This window comes from Dipodomys merriami, unplaced genomic scaffold (assembly GCF_024711535.1).
Source record: "Dipodomys merriami isolate MVZ:Mamm:240054 unplaced genomic scaffold, mDipMer1.0.p SCAF_9, whole genome shotgun sequence".
Taxonomy (NCBI): Eukaryota; Metazoa; Chordata; class Mammalia; order Rodentia; family Heteromyidae; genus Dipodomys; species Dipodomys merriami.
The window spans coordinates 6,736,624-6,749,445 of record NW_027206512.1 but is presented as its reverse complement, the minus strand read 5'-3'; the positions used below and the strand labels follow the sequence as shown (position 1 = coordinate 6,749,445).

General features: G+C 35.3%; 1 protein-coding gene across 3 annotated transcripts in view; it reads right to left on the bottom strand.

Annotated features, from left to right (window-relative positions):
- The window catches only part of Gask1b (golgi associated kinase 1B), a 53,210-nt gene that overhangs the window by 19,156 nt on the left and 21,232 nt on the right, over positions 1-12,822 (bottom strand). The gene's annotated exons all lie outside the window — the stretch shown is intronic.

Here is a 12,822-nt window from a genome sequence, read left to right as displayed (position 1 = left end):
GACTGAATAGTGGTTGCAGGTTGGCAAACCTATCATGAGCTTACTTACAAAGTGCAGGTCATTGACTTTGAAAAGGTATCTAATTAGGCTAGACTTCCATATTTTCCCTGAGTTTTGCCTTATAAAATCTCAAACTCTCAACATTATAGAATCTGAGAATCACAGAAATATGATATCTGGCAGTAACTAAGTATGCTCCTATCCCTCCCAAACCCACCCTCCTCTCAGTTTTCCTAGTTACATAGGAGCTTGCTTATTTTTTCTGAAAAGCGATCACAGAACAGTGATGATCCAAACTTGGCGATTCCAAGATGCTGGGTACTCTTAAATAATGAATAGGAGTCCTCAATTATAAAGGTTATTTAGCATATCAAAATAAAAGCTGAGAGTTTTCAAATTGCTATATATCAAATTCACTGCGAAACAACCTTATACATGTTAATACAAAACAAGTGCTATGGGAAATTGAAATACCTTTTTTTTTAGTGAGAAGTAGAATTGTTCTTTCAAGTTAGGTTTTAACCCTTCATCCCAAACAAATACATGAGAGCTTTCCCTCAGTAAAAACATGGCACTGTTAGATACAATACATGTGACTGCTTTATACATTCTTGTCACCGAAGGCACCAAAAGTATTGTCACACAGATGTACTTACAGGTATTAATTAGTAAAAATTTCTTTTTTAATTATCTTTAAGTAGTTATGCAAAGGGGTTGCCATTCAATGTCAATTTATAAGTGCAATGCATCTTGATCAGTGTCACCTCAGTTCATCATTCTCCCCCTCCTTCCCAACCCCACCATTTTCTCCCCCTTTCTTCCCAATACTACCTATCAATTTTCCTAGTTTCACAGCATATACACTGAAAAATAGGAATGCATTTTCCTACCCTTGACTTCATTTATCTCTCCCTCCCCTTGACCTCTGTCTTTCATACCCCAAGTGCCACGTTGGTTTTTCTAAGGAATTACATCATTTGAATTCATCTCTATACATAATACACTTCCATTGATGTTTGTGTCCTTGCATTTGACCTTGCATGTGTTTACTTACGTATTTACAAATTAGATCTAACTTCCACCTAACTTTATCATTTGTCTTTCTAGGCTTCACTTACTTAACATAAAAATTTTAATTTCTATTGCTTCACCAAAACATTCTTAAAAGAATTTGACATTTATACCATGTATTTATTCCTCAGAGTTCATGGATCAAAAACTGGAGGCTATTCTTGCTTTTCACTCTGCCTTGGTCCTTGCAAAGTCATCAACAGACACCTACCAATGCAAATACCAACATGGAACGTTTAAATAAGGATACAGGTGGACCTGTTGCATCAATGAGAAGTACACGTTGTTATGTCAAAAACGAACATTACAACTTTGGGGGGGCAGGGAGGATTGGGTGGTGAGGTGGGGGGAGGATGGGAAGGGATGGGAAGGGGAAACAAAGGATGATGCTACAATGCTTGGTAAGAAATGTACTCATTATCTTGCCCATGTAATTGTAACCCCTCTGTACAGTATTTTCACAATAAAAAATAAATAAAAAATTTAAAAAAAAATACCAACATGGAAAACACAAAGAAAAATCCCAATGTTGTTATGAAAACATCTTTGTCCTATGGACTCCTTGAAAAGCCCACAAAAGTCATTGCCCCAAAACAGTCTCATTTAATGTGAACATATACATTTCAGGTATTTCTTAATGAGATATATTCATAAACAACAATACAAATATGACTCAGAAAAGCATGAGACAAATGTGGTCCTTGTTCTAGTCTCACACTGGTGAAGAAGCTCCTAGGTAACCTTTCATTTTCTCTCCCTGAGTCTATTTCTCCCTTAACCTATAGTGAGCCATACCAGTTTCTTAACTTTTGCATACAAATATATATGTAATGCATACATACACAGTAGTGTATTAATAGGAATACCTCAGAGAACATGCAAGTTTTTCAAACCTTGGATTCTGGTAAATATCAGGCATTGAGGTACCAAGTTTTAAATTTGTTTCCTACACAATAATACTGAGGTCTAATACATAGACTCCATTTCCCCTGGAAAATGCTAGTCAGAAAGTCTCTGATTCAATGACACAGTGTTAGTAAAAACACAATACAAACCTGATAACTGATGTGTCAAATTGCCTATGAATCTCAAATGGCTATGTATGGATTCACATAGGCTTTTCCAGATCCCTGATCTCTCCAGCAGCAATTTGGAATTACACTTATGACTGAAACATACCAACTAGGCACTAAGGTGTTTCAACATAGTTGAAACTATGGTTGTCTTGGATATACAAGACTAAGAAAATAACATATTTGACTGGATATTTTTCCCCTTAAATTAATACAAGAGCAAAGACCTGTTTGACCAATTGCTTAGTTTACATTTTATATAGATAAAGCTTTAGGACAATCAATAACAGGAATTTCTGTGAAACAATGCTAAATAACAAGTATAAAAATAAAGTTGTACTAAAATATGGCCCAGTAACCTAGACATATATTCACAAGAAATTGCATTGCTGTTTCAAAGAGACAGCTACATGATCATGCCTACTGCAGCATTATGGTCAGAAGCTAAAATAGCAGAGTGAATAAAGTAAATGCAATATATATTCACAATGGAGTATTATCCAGCCATAAAAGTTGTGAAATCCTGGCACGGGACAACAAGTAAGTCAGACACAGAAAGATAAGAAGCACATGTTCTCAGGTGGAAGCTGAAAGAATTGATGTCATCGAAGTTGAAGCTGGAGAATTTGAGGAAAGGGAGGACGGGAAAGTGATACTGACAGACAGGCAGAATAAGATAATGTTCTCTCACACAATAAGGTTGACAACAATTAACTGAATATTTTCAGAGCTAGTAGAGAGGATTTTAAATAGTCTTAACAGAAATAAATGATAAATGTTGAGATTATACATGGACCAATGACCCCAATCTGATTCTTTCATATTAGTTGAAATTTCATATTGAGTTAAAATTTCATATTGAGTTGAAATTTCATATTGTGTTGAAATTCCATAGTGTATTTGATAAATATGTACAATTAAGTGTTGATTTAAAAGTTTTAATTATGTAAAAGAAAAAATATTTATAAAATCTGAAGGATTTCTTTTAGAAGCAGATTCCTGAGGAATAAACTGGGGAGATAGATATGCTTTGAGGCAGATTACTCAAAAGGACGGGTATGTTGACATACACCTATAATCCCAACAAGTGAGAAGCTGAGGCTCAGGGGCTACAGAGTGAGACGCTGTCTCAGAAAGAAACAATAACAATAATATGCTCAGATACACCAACAAACTGACTGCAGAGGCCAGGTGGCTAATAAACTGGGCCTCTATGGTAAGCATGGGTCAGTGTGTGGATAAGTAACTTTCTCCCCAGTGTTTCTAATATGGAAAACTTGTTCGTTTCTGTGAAGTGAGAGAATGTGGTCTCTAAAAGTCAAGTCACCACTAGAAAAATGGTCTTAAACCTTAAGGAAGACTCATAACTCAGAGCCTTTTTATTTACTTCCCCATCAGTCATATGCTTAAGGAGAATTTTAGCACCAGAAGTATGTCATTCAAGGCCCATAAAATAGGAACCCAATCTGAGTACCCATGGCTCACAGTTGTAATCCTAGCTACTCAGAAGACTGAGAACAGAAGTTCTGAAGTTGAAAGCCAGCCCAGGCAGGAAAGTCCAGGAGACCCTTACTTTCAATTAACCAGCAAAAAGCCAAAAGTGGAGGTGAGGTTCAAGTGGTAGAGCACCAGCCTTGAGGGAATGAGCCATGCGAGATTGCAAGGCTATGAATTCAAGCCCTAGGACCAGTACAGAAAAACAACAACAATAAAAACAAACAAATAAACAAAAAACCATTTGAAGAATAGGCCAATGAAATTCTGCTGTTAGTTTTCTCTCATCCCCAGATGAGAAGGCTATGGTTGATCCCTTGTTGTCACTGTACTTGATATTAGGACCCAGTGTATTGTATATATATTTATCTGAGTTAGGAAAAGAAAGAGGAACAACAAGATGGTGAGACAAATGACAAAGGGAGAACCAAAGCAACAATGATACTCACAAGACAATATGTTGGAAATGAACTTTACCACTTGCAGGGAGGGGGCTTTGGGGAGGGAAAGTGGGACAAAATGAAGGAGGGGGTAACAATATTTGAAAAGAAATGTACTCATTACCTTATATATGTAACTGTGACTCCCCTCTGTACATCATCTTGACAAAATTATATTCTTTTTTAGAAAAGGCCTAGTTGATCTCATCAGAGAGAGATTTTGGGGACCTTTGAGATCAGACATTGTTGGAAAGGGCAAAAATCATGCTTGTAATTGTTTGTGAGAGATGGGCACATAGGTGTCCATTGTAGTATCTTGTCAAGATTTGGATGTGTTTAACTTTTCCATGATGTTTTTGGTGCTAGGGATTGAACCCACATTGGCATACTACATATGCCAATCGCATGCTTTCTCACTCAGCTACATCACCAAACTGAGTAGATTTTAGTGCACTTCAACATTTAAACATTATTTTCTAATCAAATAGAAACTTTAGGTAGTTAAATGGAGAGATGAAAAGGGCAACCATAGTTATAACACTCAGTGTATATATGTGAAAGTGGAGCAGGTAACTTGAGGCAATGGGTGGCATTTGGGACAAGTTGAAGAGAAGATGAAAAGGGTAACATTGAATAAGTTGCATTGTATTCATTAACTGATATGTTAAATTGAAACCTCTCTGTACAACTACTTAAACATAATAAAAACCATAAAATATAAACAAATGGAACCTTTTAGAGTTTTTTGGCCAGAGATTATATGATAAAAAAGAAGTAGGAAAGATTAATCTGGCAATGATTTGCTCATGAAATGATATCTAAGACTGGAGAAAAAGAAATCAGTTGTGAACCTCTTACAGTGTCTCAGCATACACTAGAAAGAGTCTCTTAAAATGATAATAGAATTGGTAACAGGAAGAGTAGTTCATGATTTCAAAGAATTGTCAAAGTTTGCTGCTGCTTGACTATGAGGCACAAAGCAAAAGAAGATTAAAAGATGACACAAAACATTCAAATATGCCATATTTTAAAATAGTAATATGAAAATAATGAAAAAATAGGTAAGCCAAGAGGGCAAATCATTTAAAGATGGGTTAACTAACTTGCTTCCAAGCAACAAATTTCAGACGGTGCAGTGTCCAATTACTACTGTTAGCAAATTATTTAGCTACTCTGGCATAAAAATGAAACCATGCTACTCTCTACCAAAAAGGAATGGTTAAAAATAAGGTGTCATAAATTCACCATAGAATATTGAGGGGAAATGAATAAAAATAAATCAACTGGCATGATGATACATGACTGTAATGCCAGCACTAGCAGTAACTGAGGCAGGAAGATTTTGAGTTTCAGGCCAGCCTAAACTACATAGTGAGCCCTTGTCTCAGAAAAAAGAAAGTCAGATCTTCTTGGTACTAATATTAAAATAGACCAATTTCTCCTCTAAATTAAAAAAAAAGTTTCTTTGTATATCTTATACATTTAATTTAAATCATTTTCTCTGCAAAAATGTGTTTCTTGCTCTTGCAAATCGTCTCACATATAATATTTTATCACAATTTCCACCTCCACACATAAAAACATAAAAAGCAATCAGCACATTGAATATAATGGGTTGAGTATAAATAAATACTAAAGTTTCTAACCAACTCATTCATTTATTATAAGCTGTATGAGAACACTGGAATGAAATGTGTAATGCTACAGGAAAAAGATTGTAATACTACAGAAAACTAATGCTGCAAAACAATTTGTCTTGTGAACCCTCTTAAATAAGATAGTATCCTTGTCTTCCTTTGTAGCATTACTAATTACCTTAAGTAACATCATCATTATTGATATGATTTCTCTTGAATTATATTTATGGAAAGATCAAACTTAGCCTTATAGAATTAGTATTCTATAAAACACAGTACATTTCAAAGATTAGTGTTTCCATACCTGAAGTTTGGAGTCCTGTTATTTTTATGCTTAGAATGACACAGTCCCCATTTTTACCTTACCAAGTGACTCCATAAGACCAAGAAAATCACTGATTCTTTCTATAAAAAGAAATTGAGAAGACATCTCAACAAATAATAAATGGCAGAAATATATTGTTCTCTAAAGCCAATGGTCTTCATCCATTTTTGCATGGTATATCCCAGCCAATTCACCATGCTAACTAATATTGCTAGATCTAATCCCAGACTTTCTTTGCTACTTAGAGCCAGAACATATCCTGACTATACCATTGCTCATTGTTTGTGAGCTAGCAAAAATGAGAAATTATACCATTTACTCTCTTGGTCTGACCAATAAGTATTAGGCCAGAAGTCATCTAGATTGGCAGTGTTTCATTTTGCAAAACAACAGAACTAACCCAAACTATTTATAATCCCAAAGTCTGGGCCCCTGGACTCTTATGCCTCTTGTTGTCAGAACACCAACCTATGATTTGCTCCTCCCTGGCACCTGACAGCTGTAGATAAAACATGTGATCTTCTTCTTGACTCAGTGACACTCGGATCACTAATAGGGTGAAAAAGAAAGGCATCTTGGGAGATTCTCATAATCTATTAAAAGAAACCCAATCAGAATCTTTCTTTTCCTAACTCATAGAATGTTCATGAAGAATAAAATATTTTTTTGTAAAAGTACTAAGTTTCCTTATTAGGAAGGCAATAAATTCATTATTGGTGTAAAGTATTAGTTGAAATTTTTGTTTTTATTTCATCTCACCATTAAAATGGTATAAAAATGACCTACAGGAAAAAGCAGGACAGACAACTTCTTGATGTAATCCATCAGATTTAGGAAATAACTATTTAAAAGCCAGAATCAAAGAGGAGAGAGTTAACTGAAAAGAGACAGCTGGGAACAAGGCACATCAACTCATGTGGTTGTTGTGAAATTTATGGAATAAGTTCATTATTCATAGCCATCTGGGCGAAAACCATCTTTAGGAAATAGGAAGTTTCAGTATGTATCATTTTTCCCTTTCAATGTACAATTTTACACTTTCAGCCCTTGTCCAGGATCCTTCTTCTGAAACTCCCTTCCCATTTCTGCAGGCTCTTCCAATTCTAGATTAAATGTCACGTTCGTTGTCCATGTTCTCTAACCAAGACCACAATATTTCTTTCTTCCTGGAGGACTTTAAATTTGATTGTGGCTCCTAATATAGTCTGCTGTGATCATCTGAACTTTCTACTAAATTCTGTAACTTTTTCAGGCCAGGAGATGGCCTCATTCCTTTTTATCACTAGCACTAAACCTGCTCACTGTCTAGAACAGACAAGAGTTTAAATAAACCTAAATTAAAGTGGAAAAAAGGATGTGTAATTTTGCTGTAATAGAGGGTGGAAGCAAGGATTTCCCACTGATAATTTCCTTAGTTTCCCTCTATGTAAACATGTTATTTTTTTTACTTCATTATGCTTCTTTTCTTCAACATTGTGGTTCTGAGTTTCAGCCATCACATTTTATACATCATTATTTATTCTCAATGTTTACAGAACTGTCAAATAGTACTTCCATAATATGGAGATAGTTTTATATTCACACTTTCATATCTATGCCATATAACACAATATCTATGATCTACTAATGATTATTGAACACATAAATATGGTGAGTGCAACTGAGCATTGAAATATTTAGCTTTATTTATTTTAATAAGTTTAAGTTTAAGTAAGTGCAGTTAATTTGTTTTTGCAATAGGCCCTACAATATCTATACTTTTAGATGACTGTATCACAATCAGATCACTCATTCTGTACAATAATATTGTATATTTCAAGTTTAGGCTTTCCTGAATGTGACTGTTATATGTTAACTTTTTGTCTTTAAGGGAAAATAAACATGTTAATTTTGCACTGAACCAATAACCTTAGAAAATATATGTATATGAAAGACTCCATCAAGCAATGGTAACAATAAAGATTTAGTATTCATTTAATTCTTATGTTAATTTGAACTTCTAATACTCTTAACAAAATTGGTTGCTTCTATATTACAAATATACTGCTATTTCACTTTTAATGGGTTTCATTTCACACTTTGGATCTAATATTTTAATGTAACCAGATAGCATTGTTTGATTTTTAAAAAATGTTCTGAGTACCTGTGACATTTCCCAACAGTTCTACAGCTAACACAAAGGTTACAGAGCTGGATAAGATAGGAACTTGCCCTTGAAAAATTCGATATATTGAAGAAGACAGACTAATCAAAAACAACTGAACCATGATAGGCTATGGTGTACAATATAAATATGATACTCCATAATAATACAAATAAGTGAAATTCGTTTGTGAATGACTCAATTCAATGAACAAAAATAATATACAGTTGGTTTATTTAATTCTCTCACTTTCTGGAATTTGCTTAATTAATAAGTACTACTGACAGTCTTATACACAAGGCATAAAAGCTTTGTGCATGAGATGTTAAATCTTCTCTTTAGGTTTCTGCTATGTTCTGCAATTGTCCCATTACAGACAAAAAACAAAGGCAGAGAGCAGCTTAAGAATTTTGTTCAAGAACAAGTAATTATTAGCAGTAGTATTTCTATTTTACAGATGGATCCACAGACTCAGGTCCTAGCCACTTCACATAATATTAAGTCAGAAAACAAGGGTCTTACATCATACATTTGCTTCTGTTCTTTATAAAATTATTTGAGATGAATTTGACAAATCATAGACAATAGTAATAACTGTTCTCTAGAATACTTCTCTTTGTCATTGAACAGTAATGAACTTTGGTCTATGCAGTTTATGCACCCACACTGAAAGAAGAAAAGATCATTTGTGTCTCTTATCCATTTGACAGTGGGTAAAATGGCAGAATCTTTCTAAATGTCAATTTGTTAGTTGGGTAAAATATATAAAAAGGGTGTTAAGGGCTGGGAAGGTGGCTCAGTGGCAGAGAGCTTGCCTTGCATGCATGAGGCCCTGGGATCAATTCCTCAACACCACATAAACAGAAAAAGCTGGAAGTCACTCTGTAGCTTTAGTGGTATAGCGCTAGCCTTGAGCTGAAGAGCTGAGGGACAGCACCCAAGCCCAGAGTTCAGGCCCCACAACGACACAAAAAAAAAAAAGTATGTTAGATGTATAAAATTAACAACTGGGTTCTGTGTTCCATTGCCCTAGCTGGGGACATTGTAGAACTGGGACACTGATTCAAGCATAACTTGTCTAAGATAGCTCACAATACCCATCCAATGCATTATTGGACACCATGCAAATAAAGCTTACTTCCATTTTTAAAATAAGATAGCCAGGGTCAGTGATGAAAAAAAAACCTTGTTTCTTAAATAAAATATACTAAATCTGTTCATTCTTTCTTTGTTCAATAAAAATTTCAATTAATATATTTTATAAGTCTGGGAAAATAATTCATATAATAGAGTATCTGCCTATCAAGCCAGGATTCTGAGTTCAAAACCCAGTATCACACCTCAAAAAATATTTTTAGAAACATTTTGTGATACTAAATACAGGAGGCAAAAGAATCAATTTTACATAAAACACAAAGTAAAATCTACCAAAAAAAAAAAGAGCCAAAGAAAAACAGCACATTAAGAAAAAGTATTACTGGGCTCCAGTGGCTCACACCTGTATCCTACCTACTCAGGAGGCTGAGATTTGAAGATCATAGTTCAAATCCAGTCCAGGCAGGAAATATATATATGAAACTTTTATCTGCAATTAATCACCAAATAAAGCCAGAATTGGAGCTGTGGCTCCACTGATAGAGCACTAGCTTTGACCACCAAAGCTCAGAGACAGTGCTCAGGCATTGAGTTTAAGCTCAAGGACCTGCAGAAAGAAAAGAATTAAAGGAAAAGAAAGGAAGGGAAGGGAAGGGAGCAAGAAAGAAAGAGAGAAAGAAAAAGAGAACAAGAGAGAGAAGGAAAGAGTAAAAGAGAAAGAGAAGAAGGAAGGAAGGGAGTTAGGGAGGGAGGGATGGAGGAAGGAAGGAGAGAAGGGAGGGAGAGTACTGAGGCATTACTATAATTTCAATCTAGCATGTGTCCTAGATGATCTGTTGGGAGTCTTGTCACCTTGGGTGTCATGAAGCTTTTAAAAGATGGGCCTAGAAAGCCAGGCAACAGTGGGTCACACCTAGACTCGGGAGGCTGAGATTTGAGGAAAAGCCAGAAGTGGTGCTGTGGCTCAACTGGTACAGTGCTAGCCTCAAGCACAAAGAGGCTCAGGGACAATGCCTAGGACCTGAATTCAAGCCCAGGACCAGCAAAAAAAAAAAAAAAAAGTATGGGTCTAGTGGCAGTTCTTCAGGTCATTTCATGAGGGATGACTCAACCAATTCTCTTTCTTTTTTTATCTGTCACTTCCTTGTCATGGGAGACACAGTTTTGCCTCAGCACTCACCTTATCAGTGATGTACCACCTTGTCACAGACCAAAACTAATAATGACCTGACATGTGTGAAACTGGGGAGCACAAAAAGTCATTTCTCTTTATAAGCTTGTTAAGGCACAGAAAGCTAAGTAATACAAACATATAAACTAAATAAAGTCTAATTTTCCTAATTCCAAAAAGAAAATTCAAACAAAAAGAATAAGTTCTAAAATGCAATCAAGTGACAATGATTAAACAAGACATTCCCTGAAAAAAGTAAATATTTGAAAATATAGTATCATTCATCTCACTCATAATAAATAACTGAAAATATAAGAAACCTACACCATCCATAATATCCAAGAATATTAATTTGCTTTCTACTTCCCACAGTTGACAAGAAGTGGGAAATTAGTATTTTCAGAGCTAAAACATGAAACTGGAAAAATACTCAACATCAAGAAGAAAGCTGTGGAACTTTGAGAAATAAATGATGAATAAGTACAAATTTTCAGATTCTTTGCAGCAGATGCTATCTTTGTGCATGTAATTTAATAGACTTTTGTACACACTAATTAAGTTTTAACTAGATAAATCTGAGTTTTAACTTTAGTGCTTAGCCTGAGCTAAAATAGAGCTCTAGCTTAATGTTATAATTTGAGCAAGTCCTGAGAAAGAAGGTCAAGGGAACAAAGAGTATACTACAAAAACTTATCCACCGATAGAACCATGTTCTATATATCCCCAATCTCTGTCACACTTGATTTTATTAATATTCTGAGTAGACTGGAGAGATGTATCTGGGTCTACAAGGACAAAGCCTAATCTGAGATCGAAGCACAAGCTATACCTGCAAGAAGGTGAATTAAAAGATATTATGATGAGGGCTGGGAAGGTGGTCAGTGGTAGAGCGCTTGCCTTGCATGCCTGAGGCCCTGGGTTCGATTCCTCAGCACCACATAAGCAAAAAGAAAAAAGACGGAAGTGACACTGTGGCTCAAGTGGTAGAATGCTATCCTTGAGCTGAGGAGCTGAGGGACAGCGCCCAGGCCCAGAGTTCAGGTCCCACGACCGGACCAAAAAAAAAAAAAAAAGATATTATGATGTCAGTATGTCAGTCACTATGTGGTTGTGGGAATATCACTGAAGCACTTACACGGTTTTCAGACTCTTGCTTTGGAAAATTAGATCATGTTTCCATATAATGAATGAAAGCTTGCATTGTGTAAAAGTTTTATTCTTAAGCCAGAATTCCTATGTTTGACTCCAGGTACAACAGCACATGACCTGCATGGCCCAGACCAAGTTACCTAACTTGTCTTTGCCTCAGTTTTCTCATATCTAAAGTAGGATTAATAATGCCACTTAGTTAATAGGATTGATAGAAGTAGATGTGATATTATGCTAGTATCGAAGTACTGAGAACAGTAATGGTTCAATGACCATTAGACAATTCACACTATTATTTCATGGTATTTTAAGCATCTGTTTTTTGTTGAAAACTCATAGTAGTCATTTCAAATGCCTGGATTCACCTTCAAGATCACATACAGTACACAAAATGGTGATAAAAGCTGATGGTATCCTCAGAGGGTTTGTTCTCTGCCCATCAGAGTAATGGACAGGAGAATTACATAGTCAAAATACATCTTTTGAAAAGTCTCTTCTTTATCATAGAATTATATAGTTTGAAGTCAGGAAGCACCAATATTTCTTTATATGAACTCTGCCTCAAACTGCTTATTTAGGAGGACTTAATTACCATGTGCACACTGCTAGTCTCATGTTCTTCCTCAACTCCAATTTTTCCTCTTTCACTCTCTGCAGCAAGCGGCCTGGCCTTATTGAACTTAAAACAATTAAAACTTAGATTCAGCTAGCCATTCTTATATGGCTCTATTTTCATTGTACATGCCATATTTTCCTAACTAAATGCTTTAAAAAACATGAAATATGATAATGAGTTAATCATCTTAAACTATTTTGATATCCCTGGGACTGTATTTTCAAAGTAAATGCATAGTAGTGATTTCATAAAAATATTTTTGTTGGTTAGATAATTATTTGAGCTCCCTATAATAAAAGGGAGGACTTGAGCTATTAGGGAAGGATGAGATTTAGATGAGGATTCTAAAATTAAGTATATTATACCGAGAAAGATAGCAGAGCAAGGAAGCATGAAGTTCACTTGTTATACCATGAATAATAATGTCATATATGTCTGATCCAGGAACTTTGTGTCATCCACAAAAAATTGCCTGTCAATCTGTTCCCATCTAACATGTTAGTGTGCATGTATAGTAAACCCCCAGATTCTTCATAGTTTCTTGGTAACCTGCCTATATCTGTTTCTCTACAAATAGAATGAAGACAAGGCACAAACCTCAGAGAGCT